Source organism: Diabrotica virgifera, chromosome 3 (assembly GCF_917563875.1).
Source record: "Diabrotica virgifera virgifera chromosome 3, PGI_DIABVI_V3a".
NCBI lineage: Eukaryota > Metazoa > Arthropoda > Insecta > Coleoptera > Chrysomelidae > Diabrotica > Diabrotica virgifera.
In genome coordinates this window covers 256,263,056-256,278,555 of record NC_065445.1, presented here as the reverse complement: position 1 = coordinate 256,278,555, position 15,500 = coordinate 256,263,056, and positions in this window count along the sequence as shown.

The following is a 15,500-nucleotide window of genomic DNA, read 5'->3' as shown; positions in this document are numbered from 1 at the left end:
TTGTGGCATATTCTGAAGAATTTCGATTTTCTCCTCTCGTATTCCGTTATAAAAGTTAAATGAAATGATACGTTCTGACAAGAGTACGAGGAAATATAAAATTTTTACATTCTGTAACACAAGTTTCTAATTTAATATATGTTGAAGTTATGCAAAAGCGTATTTCGTTGATTTGTCAAAAACAAGATCGATTTCGTCAAATACAGTTTACAAAATTTATAAAAAATGAATTATTCAGTCCTTCAAGAGATATTGGTTTGCGCAAACATGAAAGGAATAGAAATAGGTTTAAAAATTAATGCTTTTAAGACAACATTTTTCATGTTTAGTCGCCAACCTCACAGCAATGCTTCCATAGAGATGGATCAACAAAGGATTGATTGAGTTGCTCACTTTAAATACCTGGGATGTTACAGTCCAGACCAACTAGACCCAAGCAAAGAGATCAAATACAGAAATGGAGCAACTCATACAACGTTCCTAATAACGAAATCATTGTTCTGTAACCACAGTCTAAACCTAAAATTATAGTATGGTATAACTAGACCCAAACCCAGACATCCAAAGTGAAAGTTATCCTCCAACACCAAATTGTTCTATATGGTCCACATAATGTTCAGAAAAAAGTCACACCATTTTGAGTATCGGGTTTGGGTAGGAGCAGGGGGAGAAATCGGTCAATTCGTAGTTCTTTAGGTTGTTCGTCAATATTTCTAAAACTACGCGGTTTAGCAAGAACAACCTTCTATACAAAAATGTTCTACATTACATTTGAAATAAAAAAGTCCCTATGCACAATCCTTTTAAAATGAACAGTTCCAAAAATACGGAGGTAGTATAGTATAATTAATTCAAAAAAGGTCTAACCCAAACATCCAAAGTACAAATTTTCCTCCAACACAAAATTGTTCTATATGGTCCACATATTGTTCAGTAAAAAGTTACACCAATTTGAGCGTTCGGGGTGGGGGGGGGGAGGGAGATGGGGAGAAGTCGGTAAATTAGTAGTTGTTTTTGGTTTTTCGTCAATATTTATAAAACTATGCTTTAGCGTAAACAATGTTGTATACAAAAATGTTCTACATAAAATTTAAAACAAAAAAGGTCCTATATAAAAATTGCTGTAAAATCAACGGTTCCAGAGTTACTGAGGGTGAAAAGTGGAGGTTTTCGATACTTTTTATATTGTTTGGGCAGTTTATAATATTATTACTGATGAAAGAAAGTTTCTTTAACAAGATTGTGTTTTGTAAATAAAATTTGCTATTTCAGTGGCCGATGGTATGTTAGTGATAAGCCCTTGAAAAAACGTCAACCTCGCCACCCAAAATCATCATCCATCAATTGCCCAAAAAATATAAAAAGTATCGAAAACCTCAACTTTTCACCCTCTGTAACTCGAGAACTGTTGATTTTATAACAATAACAATTATGTATAGCTTACTCTAAAGCATAGTTTTAGAAATATTGACGAAAAACGTAAAAAACTACTAATTTACCGACTTCTCCTCCATCTCCCCCCCAAACCGGAAGCTCAAAATGGTGTAACTTTTTACTGAACAATATGTGGACCATATAATAGAACAATTTGGTGTTAGAGGAAAACTTTTACTTTGGATGTCTGAGTTAAGCCATTTTTGGACCAATTATACTATACTACCTCCCTAACTTTGGAACCGTTCATTTTAGAAGGATTATGCATAGGATCTTTTTTATTTCAAATTTAATGTAGGAAATTTTCGTATAGAAGGTTGTTCTTGCTAAACCGTATAGTTTTAAAAATATTGACGAAAAACCTAAAAAACTACGAATTTACCGATTTCTCCCCCCTCTCCCCCAAACCCAGCGCTCAAAACGGTGACTTTTTTTCTGAACATTGTGTGGACCATATAGAACAATTTGGTGTTGGAGGATAAAATTTTCACTTTATATGTCTGGGTTACGCCATTTTTGGATTAATTGTATCATACTATTACGGCACAGAATAATATTTGGTCAATGTTTTACATGGCACCGAGACTTGGACTCTGAATGTTGATACGATCAATCGCTTATAGGTGGATTCATTCTTTTAACGTACATCCTATATCATGGGACAGTTTCGACCGTATACACTGACAGGCAGACCTAAACTCATTCGAATCTAAAACTGAAACTCAAAAGCACAGATACGCTCATCTCTCTCGCCGAAATTGTCAAACAATTCCAAAATCTATGGAATTGGCTTGAAACGTTCGGTGAAAGGAGAAAGATTCCATATGATTACTCGAGCCACTATGTAGATTTGAACCATCGTACGTTCAAAATTCTTAGCGTGTGTTTCGAGCGTTAGACCTATTAAAACATATGCGGGAGAAACAACACCAGACACAAATAGAACGTTACAAATGATGAGAACAGTTGAAATGAGACCACTAAGAAGTATACAAGGCAACTCTACGTGACAGAATAAGAAATGAAGACATCAGACAAAACTGTAGAATATAGGACATAGAAAATTGGGTCAAACACAGACGAAGATCTTGGAACAAACAGTAAAGAGAATGTAGGACAGCAGACTCGTTAGAAGCGCTAAAACGAATAACCCAGTAGGTAAAAAGACCACAGGGTAGACTAAAAAGACTTTAAAAGTTAGGTAAAAGGACTTGACGGTAATGCATAGGGAGTAGCCTACTATCATAATCGATCATGGTAAAAGGAAAAAGAAGAATAAGGAGGAGAAGAAGAAGAAGAAGAAGAAGAAGAAGAAGAAGAAGAAGAGTTCAGAGCAGGCACAAGTAGTACATTCCACTTGAAGGTACACATAGGTGTACGAAGGAATCTTTTATAAAACAAGTTTTACAACAGAATATATTTTCGGCGAGGCATGGCATACCCATAGACATAATAACGAATAGATTAGCAAGTATCGAGGTGAAACGCCAATATTAAGGATTGAGTGTTCTAGCCATCTTTGTCTGTCACATGAGCGGGATCGCTTAGTATAAAGAGATAGGCAGATCGACTTCCCACGCGTTACGCTTTTTTGCTCATAGTCCATTCTTTCACGGTTTTTGCTCTAAATTTTAAAGAACCGCTTGGATTGACATGAAATTTGGCATACGTATAGCTTACATGTCAAAGAAAAAAAGTGATATTATGCCGATGTGTGCTTTTGCCCTGGGGGTGACTTTCACCCCCTCTTGGGGGTGAAAAAATATATGTCCAAAATAAGTCCGAAAATGGGTAAACTGACTAATTTTAAGTAACTTTTATTCTATAGAGCTTTTTCGCTAAGTCAACACTTTTCGAGTTATTTGCGAGTGAATATGTTCATTTTTCATCAAAATAACCACATTTTTAGACGGTTTTTCGCAAATAACTCAAAAAGTAAGTATTTTGTCGAAAAAAACGTTCTTAGCAAAAATATAGCCTATAAAAAAGTAAAAAAAATGGTGTACACGTTAGGTCTCTGGATCTCGTAGAACCAGAGTTATAGCCAATAAAAAATTTATTCATATTCACCAAATTTCAAATAGAATATTTCGACGTGAAATATCCAAAAAATGAAGCACTTTTTGGGAAGAACCCATTATAACTTTTTTAAAGTATTTAAAAAAGCTTTATTTCTGTTTTTACAAAAAGTTTCTAGCATTAAATTTAAGCAAGTTACGCTCAAAATAAAGTTGGTTCCTTTTGGTTTTTGCAAAAAAAAAATCGGGAAGACCACCCCCTAATTAGCAACTTAAATGAAATTAATCGTTACCGCTCCACAAATTATTTTACTTATGTTGTGTTTATATGATCTGTAAGTTTCATCGATTTAAAGTGCTTATTTTTGAAAAAATTTGGTTTTAAAGTAAAATTTTTAAAAATTTAAATTTTGAAAAATATGCTTTTTTTCAAAATAACTTAAAAATTGTTAGAGATACCAAAAATCTCGAAAAACAAAAAAAGTCAGATTTGCTTTTTTGAATATAATGTATTTTTTTGTTTTTCTGTTAGACAAAAATTTATTGAGATTTGGTGTTTCTAAATTTGCATACATTCGTGATCAGTGACTCGTTCAACCCCTTTTAACTACAGCCCTTTCAATAATAAGGACTTCGAACCGATGAAACTTACAGATCATATAAACAATATATACACGAGTCAAGAAACTTGTGAAGTCGTAACGATTAAGTCAAAAAAATCAAAATAATTTATTCAACCACTTAGTTATTATACAATATACATATAACAGACCTAATTAATATACTTATACTGACTGATTCATCCGGAGGCAGACCTAGACACAAGGCATCTGTTTGTCGGATACCTCCCACTGATGTCAGTCAATATAATATACAATGTACATATAATTTATTAAATACACTGTCTATAATATGTATAAATTAAAGTAAAATATAAATCAAAACATTCAATAACAATAGCAAATCGATATATTTCTTTTTAGATTTTAACTGTTTATGTGATTTAGTTTTTTTTTTTTTTTTTTTTTTATTAGATGAGTAGATGAAAGAGTAAAAAAGGAGAAAATACGAATTGGTTGTGCAAATCAAATTCAAACATTTTCAAATATTTTAAACATTTCCGGGTTACTGATAATTAAACTCTTTACTTCTTTACTAAATTTATGTCTTATATTAATTTCTTTTAAATGCGTTGGTAACATATTAAATAGTTTAGGACCATAATAGGAAAATGATCTCTGCGTCACAGTTTTTTTAAATAAATTAGTATTTAGATGTAGATTAGTAGCTGCTCTAGTAATTGAAGTTTTTTATTGTTTTTTACTTTTGAAAATTGGGTCCTTAGGAGACATTGGTGTATATAAATTTGACGTATTTTGAATAATTTTGTTTCTTGGTAGAGTAGAGATGTTGAGTGTAATCTAGGTTTTTTAAATATTATTCTAAGTAAAATATTTTGTGTAGTTTGCAAATTTTTTAAATTAGTAGAGAATGCACCACCCCAAATAGTTATACAATATCTTAGAACTGATTCAACTAATGAATTATACATCATAATAAGATTGGACTTAGATAGGATGAACCTTACTTTATAAAATTTATGTATTAAAGCTCTTATACGTTTAGAGACATAGGTAATATGATGTGACCACCTTGTGTGATGATCAATCATAACACCCAAATATTTTATTACAGGGGTTTGTTCTAGTATGGGGCAATCACATATATTATCTTTACATCTGGGATTATGCAGTCTAATCTTTAAAGATGGTTGGTCCGTAACTGTTGGGGAAAATGTTACATATTTTGTTTTCTCGACATTTAAAGTTAAAAGATTATGATTTAGCCAAATTCTAATATTTTTAAGACAAACCTCTGTCGCAAAATGCACTTCTTCCCAAGTATTTCCTGTAATTATGAGTGCAGTATCATCTGCGTAACATACTAACTGTCCCTCAAAATTCTGGATTGTTGCAATACTATTTATGTATACGAGAAATAAAATAGGTCCTAACACCGTTCCTTGTGGTATCCCCATCTGAACATTAATATTAGTGCTTATTTTGTCACCGATTTTAGTTTGCTGCGTTCTGTTTGTTAAATAATTTTTAAAAAGATCTAATGCAATACCCCGAATACCATAATTATTCAATTTACCTAACATTTTGGCATGATATACCGTGTCAAAGGCTTTAGCCAAATCCAGAAAGACTGCTAGGCATTTTTTAGAATTATCGAGAGCTTTAATTATTGTTTCAACTAGATTCAATGCGGCATCTTCTGTACAGGATTTTTTTCTGAAACCGTATTGAATTTTAGAAAGAACATTATGCTGATCCAGAAAGCTAACCAATCTATTTGTTAATACTTTTTCAAATAATTTAGCAAAGTTATTTATTACAGATATCGGTCGATAATTAGTTAGTTTATTTCTAGAACCGCTTTTGAAAATGGGAGAAACTATAGATTGCTTCCATTGCGTAGGTATTTGTCCTGTTGAGAGACTGAGATTTATTATATGGGTTAATGATATATTAAGATGAAATATATTAAGATGAATATATTTTATTAATTTGCTACTAATCTTATCGGGACCAGGAGAACAATTATTCTTTAAATTAGATATCAAAATAGTTATTTCGGCCTGCGTTACCGGTTTTAAGAAAATAGACGATTCTATATAAACATCTCTCAACAAATTATCAGGTAAATTTGAATTTTCTATTTTATTTGCCATTTTCATTCCTAAGTTTATAAAAAAATTATTAAACACATTTGCCTTATCTGTATTATTTTTAACGCAGTCCCCATTTTCATTAACAATATCAATATTAGAAATATCTAGTGTATTTTTACTTCCTGCAACCTCATTAATAATATTCCATAATTTTTTAGTATTCCCATGAGTACCGTATAATTTTTGTTTATAGTAATCATTTTTCTGTTTTTTTATTAACACATTAAGTTTATTTCTATATTCCTTATACTGTGCTTCTAGAATGGGTGTAGGCGTTTTATTTAGTTGTTTTTTTGAGGATATGACGTTCATTTAAGATATTAATTAGGGGGTGATTTTCTCGATTTTTTTAACAAAACCAAAAGGGGCTAACTTTATTTTGAGCGTAACTTATTTAATTTTGATACTAGAATTTTTTTTTATAAAACAAAAATGAAGCTTTTTTTAAACACTTTAAATAAGTTGTAATAAGTTTTCCCCGAAATGTGCTTCATTTTTGGATATTTCACGTTAAAGTATTCGATTTGGAATTTGACGAATATGAACCTATTTTTCATTAGCTATAACTCTGCTTCTACTAGGTGTAGAGACGTGATATATACACCATTTTTTAAAATTTTTTACAGGCTATATTTTTGCTAAGAATGATTTTTCGACAAAATACTTACTATTTGAGTTATTTGCGAAAAACCGTCTAAAATCGTGGTTGCTTTGTTCAAAAATGAGCATATTCACTGCCAAATAACTCGAAAAGTATTGACTTAGTGAAAAAACTCTATAGAACAAAAGTTACTTAGAATTAGTCAGTTTATCCATTTCCTGACTTTCTTTGGACGAATATTTTTTCACCCCCAAGAGGGGGTGAAAACCACCCCCAGGGCAAAAGCACATATCGGCACAATATCACTTTTTTTCTTTGACTTGTTAGCTATGTGTATGCCAAATTTCATGTCAATCCAAGCGGTTCTTTAAAATTTAGAGGTTTTGCAATATTTTACCGTTAAAGAACGGACTATCAGTATGCCTTGTCTATCCGTAATATGTCTACGGGCATAACGCATGAGCTGGTAATACGTCTGGTGGCTGAGCTATAGCGCCATTAGTCCCGGATTAATTGGATGTATAATAAAATACCTTCATTCTCACTATAATTATATTTGAACTTCAACAGTTCGATTTAAACATAACAACGGTATATATTATAAACAAACAATGTCACGACTAGCTTATTTTTTCTTCATTGCGTGACTAATCGATTGATCTGAATGAATCGTCGCTTCTTCTTGTTGGTTTATATATACAATACTAAATCACAACATACATAGTTCACTAGCGGTCAATGCCGATCATATGTACCCTAATATAAACTATATTTTATTTTATTTCGTAGAAGTTCTGTTCAATGCTAAGGGTTAACGTACACGGATGTCAGTGGTTAAGGCTTAATCAAAACAATAAAGATTATTCATATCCTCCGAGAGAACCATATTAATCAATTTCTCACAAATATATTCGGCTCTACATACAGGGTGGACCAAGGAAAAGAGTCCACTTCGATATTTGGCAGTACTTATTAGATTTTAAAAAAATGGCGAAACTGGTCGATTTTTGTACTAAGGGGGACACATTTTTACGATAAATACATCTGTCATCTGTCAAACGCCTTCCTTCCACGTCCCCAATACCTTATTTTTAAATAGGGAATAGGGGTCGTGTGGTAGCTCATTTGAAAGGGTATTCAATTCTCTATTCATTAGTATAAACAATATCATAATTATTAATTCAGGGTGTCCTAAAAATTTTTTAATTAAATTAATTGACAAAAAAAGAAGAGTGTATGTAAATTATTATTTAAAATACATTTTACTGTTGTTAGAAAACAGAAATAAATGTTTATTTCTGAAATAAACATTGCTTCTCGCTTAAATTAAATGTTCAAACTTCCAAGAGGTAGGTGGCCGGCGGTAGCTGTTTTGAACATTGAATTTAATAAGTTTATTTGTAAAATAAACATTTATTTCTGTTTTCTGACAACAGTAAAATGTATTTTAAATAAAATAATTTACCCTATTCTTCTTTTTTTGTCAATTATTTTAATTAAAAAATGTTTTTGGTCACCCGGCATAAATAATGGTGTTAATATTTATTACTGAATAGAGAATTGAATTCCCCTTTCAAATGAGCTACCACACGATCCCTATTCCCTATTTAAAAATAGGGTGTTAAGGACTTGACAGGAGGGGGCAGTGGCGGCTCGTGACCTCAGTATGCGGGTAGGCTACACATATACTTGGGGTAGGCGACGGGTAGGCGACAAAAAATATCCTACAATTTGTAATACATTTTGAGCCGTCTTGCAATACTAAATGTAATCTATGAGCGCAACAATGTGTAAAAATTGCTTTTGGAGCATCTACTTTAATTTTTGATTGTAATCCGTTTAAAGAGCCAGCCATTAGACTTGCACCATCGTAAAATTGAGCAATTAATTTATTTTTGTAATCATATGGCTCCAGCACGTTTGAAATTAAACTATATATAGCGTCTGCAGATTTATTCTCGCTAACATCAAAAAACCCTAAAAATCTTTCTGTTACCTGACCAACTTTGTTAACAAAACGGATTGTTAAAGTACACTGTGAATTTTCGGTTATATCAGTTGTATCGTGCGCTAGTATAGAAAAAAATTGATTTTCATTAATTTCTGTTGAAATTTCATTTTTTACGTAATCGGCAAGACAACCTATTAAATCATTTTGTATTGTTTTTGACAAACCCGTGAACACCCCTTCTATTTTTTAACATGATCCTGGATTTCCTGATCGCGTTTAACTACTAAATTAAAAATTTCTTTAAAATTACCCATGTTTGAAGAATTATGGCTCTCATCACGACCGCGAAATGCAAGTTCTTGTTTTGCTAACAGAATTGTAACATCAATTTCTTCAACTTCTTCAATCTTTTTCAACTTCTTCATTATATATATTATTAGATAGAGAAATATGTCCAGCTAAAGCATTGTCAATAGTTTGTTTATTTTTTTCTAACCGTTTTAAACCTAAGCAATTGTTTAAATGTTCTTTCGAAGATTCATGTTTTTTTACACTAGCTGATAAATTCTTCAAATCTGAATATCCCTGACTTACCCAAACAAATTTGAGAGCAACAGACAAGGCCAACAGAAAAGTGAATTTTTAAAATAACTTCCGCTTAGCCATTTATGATTTTCATACCATATTGTTTTAAACTATCTCGAAAATGGTCGATTGTCTTTTGTCTTATCTGTGGATAAAATTGTTAAATTTGGTAAAGGCCGGCCCATTGAAATAATTTCTGATCTTTCTTGATTTTGGCGCCTTGAAAAAGGCGTCTCGATCAAACTGCATATTACATCGTTTAAAATATTCATATTCGATGACAAGTTTTTCCACCAATAAAACTAACACAACTACGTTTCAACAACGTCAAATATTACTTATTTTATTTATGTATCAAATAATAATTTACTCTTCGAATAAATTGATAAGTTAACAATTAACCTCGCTTTAAATTTTTAATTATCTATATAATCTAATAACACAATTCGTCAGTTTAACTTTAAATTATCCAAATTGTATTGAAACACAATAAAAATATAATGGACGACTGACAAATAACTATTCACAGATTTATTTGTCGTTAGTGAATTATTACTAAATTAATATAAAATTAAAATGCCCTTCAATAGACCGATCTCAAATTTACCTGTTTATTATTCAGTTTTCATAAACAAATTTAAATTGTCCTACCTAGTTTTATTCAATACTTAACCTACTAATAACAGCCAAAATCAAAAAACAATTATTTAGAACAGTTTCACAAGACACAAGAGAAGCAACTGATAAAATTTTGTAGGTCCGGCTATAAGACTCTGTGCCTATCCGCCCTTTCAAAATCGTGGAATACGGTCGCTCAGCAGACCTGCAGCAGGCCTTTAGTTCGCGTAAACAGAGAGAGATCGCACGTCAATTCGGTGTTGGCGTCGTTCTATTTCAGGCTACGTTTACAAGTGCCTGACCAAGGAAGAATATAAAATCTTATACAGTACTACTGATACTACAAGGAGCGTACAATAATTATAACTACGCAGAAAATTTTTTGGATATTTTTAAAAATAATTTGGATAATTTTTGTTATTTTATTGTAGGTATTGTGTCAAAATTTATAAATTACAATTTTGAAATAAGTAATTTATATTAATAATTTATATTATTGTACTACATTTGAAGAGGGTAGGCGGCGCCTACCTTGCCTACCCCGACGGGCCGCCCCTGGGAGGGGGTTGACAAAGGACAGATGTATGTATCGTACAATTTCTCCCTTATGTCCCTATTCTCCCTTCTCTCTAATGTTCTCCCTTAGAACAAAAATTGACCTGTTTCGGCATTTCCTTAAAATCCAATAATTACTGCCAAATATTGAGGTAGGCTCTTTCTTTTGGCCCACCCTGTATATCTCGACCATGATCGATATGACGTATTTTCATATAATTATATTTTCATTAAATCTCATGCTACGTAATAAAATATAATTTACATGAAAAGCTTTTCGGTTGGAAATTGTAGAGAAAGCCAAAGCCAAGCAAGGGAAAATAATAAGAAAAAATATGTTCGTTATGTAAGTTGCATGTGCCCAACCCCTTCCCCTTTTAAAAGCCCAACCAGGCAACCGCCCCTCGAAGAAAAGTAATATTAAATTTTTATAAGAAGGAAAAAAAGAAATAGAAAAGTCTTTTCCGAGTAATATAGGTTTATGGCCTCCATCTGCGAGATTACTTTAGACATTTCAGTAGAAAGTGGACTTTTCTGTGTGAGAGAGGCTGAAATAAAGGAAAAGTCTCAAAAAATAAAAGCATCACTTCTTTCACATGCCGTTTTGTGTGTTAAAAGCAGTTTTGTTGTTTTCAAACATATATTCAGATGGATAGTTTGTAACTTTTAAGACCAGTAGCGTAGTGGCGATTATATTTGCCGATTATTGCCTTATCCCAAACAAACTAAAATGGCCAAAAACTAGTGCGATTTAATAAAGAATATACGATATGATATCCATATAGAATCTTAAAAGGGATAGTTTATTAAACATTAAGTTATAGCAAAATTAAAGAAACCATCAACAAATAATATTAAAATAATTCCATGATTATATTATACTACCTGTAATATAGAGTGATGAGTACGCTAAGAACCGGCAAAATAACGCAAAAGATGACAAACATAATACGTCGTTAAATAAAAAGAGATGAAACTAGTAGAGCTAGGAAATTATCGATATAAACCTGTAAATTTATATCACATTGTAGACCAGGGCCGATCTGTTTTGAGGTGGATGTGAGAGGTGGCATTCGGATCTTTGCAGATATTCCCGTAACATCAATTAAAAAATTAAATATCTAAAAATTTCGAAAAATATCGATTGTCTTCTACTTTCATTGTTTATAACTTTAAAACGATTCATTTTGGAACAAAGTCGTAAGGAAAGAAAATAAAGATAATTGAATTTTGTGTAATATACGACTGTATATTAAAATGTCTTAAATTATTACCCTTTCTGCAAAATAGCATTAAATAGAAAATATGGGAGCAAACAAGACTGTTTTTATTCAATGATTTTCAACCACTTTGGTTGCACTTAGAACCTTCATAATTGGCTTAGAAAATTCTTAAAATATACTTAAACCGTCCACAAAATTTCATTAAAATCGACCTAATAGATTTTGCATAATAATTTTGCAATCTAAATTTTTTTTAAAAAGTTCAAATTTTTCAAAAACTTTCTGAACCAATAGTAGACCATTTAGAAGTATGCTAATTTTTTTACATATAAAGAGGTTCTTTACCTATCTAATACACTTTACATAATTAAAATCGGATTATTTGAGCGGCCTCAGCACTGTTTTAAAGTTATAAACGAAGTTTTGGCTTATAAACAAATACAGTGAGGACGTTTGAGTTGTAATAAATTCATTTTCTTGAGAATCTGAGACTCTGGAGATAAATCCTGAAACATATCAATTTTCAACGAAAAGTTTTCGTTTATAAATTCGCAAAAGTGTGTGTGTTATTGCGTTGCCGTTTCTGAAATATCTAGAAGCCACCTAGTGATGGATTCCTATGTAGTTTTGTCTTCTGAATCCAAATCTGAAAACGGCATTTCGCTATCTCTAACCATCTTCGAGATATCCGACCTCAAAGTCGTCATTGTGACGTCACAAGCCTCCTTTAAATTGTCATTTTCTTCCGACATACATAGAAACGTCAACTCTACTTTGTTTTCGTTTGACGCAACTAAATGTCAACATAAAATTGAAATGTCAGATAAACAAATTTTATTTATTTATGTTAATGTAATGTTAAATTACAGTTCACTATTTTCAAGGAAAACTGTTTATTTTGTATTTATTTATTTTTATTAGATATCAAATCTATATTATACGAGGTATGTCAAAAAATATGAAGTTCGATCAAGATTAAAGTATCTTTATTTTTCACAATATTGAAAAGTGTTATTATAAAAAGTTGTTTGGAGTTAAAAACTATGTTCTAATAAGCAACTATTACTTATACATCCTTCTAAAGATAAAAAAATATTTGAAAATTTTTCTCAAATTACGGATACCAATATCATTTTCATTCATAACTCTTTTAGTATTAATTTTACGAAGAAAAGTTATTCTTCATAAAAAGATCCGCATGGTCTAAAATCTAAGATGCAATCATCATATATCAAATTTTATCAATTTTATTCGCGGTATGTCAAGAAATATGAATTTCGTTCGAGAGTAGAGTACCTTTATAGTTCACAATATGTAAATTAGGTTATAATTGCATATTAAAACATAGCATTTAATACTAAACAACTTTTCATAATAGAAATTTTCCATATTATGAATTTAAATACGTAAATAAACAAAGTTTTCGTTATGATAATGCTCGCATTTTCAGCTTGTTATTTTTAAATTTTAATTTTTTGGCATAAAGATCATACTAGTGACGTCATCAATCTGGGTGTGATGACGTAATCTAAATATTGGAGTTAATTAAATTCAATTTTTTTTTAATTCAAACCCTGTATAAATAATTATGTTAATCATAATTATGTTAATTTGTTAATGTTTATATAAGTGAATACAAAATTGAATAGCCTTTCGATTGAGCCATCACACGGCACCTATTCTCATTTAAAATAATCATCGACTACGTCATCACGCTCAGATGGATGACGTCACTAGTATGATATATATACCAAAAAATTAGAAAAATTTACCTGTTTCGGGATTTATCTCCAGAGACGCCTATTCTCGAGAAAATGAATTTATGCCAACTCAAACGTTCTCACTGTATTTGTTTATAAGCCAAAAAATTGTAAAACAGTGCTGAGGCTGCTTAAATAATCCAATTTTAATTCTGTAATGTGTATTAAATAGGTAGTAATAAAAATAGTAATTTTTTAATCCAAAATTAAATTATTGATCAAAAATAATTTCTACTATGATTGACGTATAATTGAGTATGATGACGTATACATAATCATTATGAATGAAATCAACTAGTCACTCATAAGAACTAGCGTTATCTCGTATTATTTCACAATCTTTTCCATCTCTTGCGCTATTTTTCCTATCTTGTGTGGTTCTTAGCGCACTCATCACTTATTCTTGTTCTAATGCAGTCTCCACTAATGAAGGTTGGCTGTAACTATTGTAAATTCGTCTCTATCTTCTGCTTTTCTTAAAAGCGTCTGTGTTTAACCCGGTCCAGTCGAGAATGTCTTTCAGCCAGATTTGTCGTCTACCAGGCCCCCTTTTTCTTCGATTTTACACTTTATAATCAGCTACAACAACTCGTACCATTTCTAAGTATGTGCCCCAAATATGCTGTCTTGCACCATTCTGTGTAACGCCACTTCGTTCTTAATATGATTGACCCGTGGTATTTTCAAAATTCACCTAAAGAGCCACATCTCAAAAGCTTCCAGCTTTCACATTATGTCAACGTTAACAGTCCAGGCTTAGATACCATAAAGAAGCAGAGAGTGGATACATCATTTTATCATCCGATATCGGATTTGCAGATTCAGTCTTTGGTTACTCAGAAATTTCCTCATCTTCAAAAAGGCTGCTCTTGATTGCTCTATTCTTGATCGAATTTCTAATTTCGGATTTAGATCTTCCGTAATCCAGATTCCTAAGTATTTCATTTTGTCCATTGCTCAATATCTTCATTATTATCTGGATCCTTTACCCCTCTTACTCATCAACTCATCACTATATAGTGTATAATAATAATAATCCTTAAAATGGAAAAGTTTCCAGGGGTTGGCTGGATACCGTAGTAGTTAAAAAACTTTAAAATATAACAGTGAAGTAAAAGCTTCCAAAGTGATTGGTATAATATTATGTTTATTAAAACATTAGAAGTTTAAAAAATAAAACGCATTACAATTATTGTTCAGAACGTTTTCGGTCCTAACAGACCATCATAGGTAAACTTTTGTTTATTATGACGGCGAATAAAAGTAGGTTTCACCTAAAATTAATATAAACAGGGTTTTTGAATGGTAAAGCTAAAAAATAGTTTAAAATATTTTGAGGTTTTTTTTAAAAGTATTTTGAGGTGGTATCACAAATGTAACAGCTGGAAGTCAACACAAGCAAAAAATATATGTTTGCATACATTACTGCATGCAGTACTGAACACAGAAAATTTAGTATGGTTCATTCCACCAACATACGACTGTTTTGGATTATCGCGACAACGAATATTTCAGTGTGCAACATAAGAAGTACGAAAGTAAATGGCTCTAATAATTATTTCAGTAAACAGCAATGTAATTTGCAATTTATTTTCGTTCTTCATATTTTGCACAATAAAATATTCGTTGTCGAAATAATTCAACACAGTCGTATATTCGTGGAATAGGGTATACTGTAAAATGTTTGATTTTTGAAGGGTCTAAAGACCGCTGAGTTTGGAAAAGCTTTCCAGACTATCCAGACTTACTATCTAATCCAGATCGGGTGTATAAACTCCTTGATGAACTGGAATCCGATTTTGAGGTAGAAAATGATAACCACGATGCATTTTTTGCCCTTCGAATAACTCTTTAAAGAGACTCTATAAAGAGATAGAAAGCAGTAGTAGTAACGATGAAGTGCCTAGGGCTAACACCAGCCAAAAAAGTCTACTCCAGCTGAAACACGGAAAAAGTCATTTGAAAGACTGCCATGAAAGAATTTTGTAACCGATTTTGAACTCAGATAAATCAAAGAA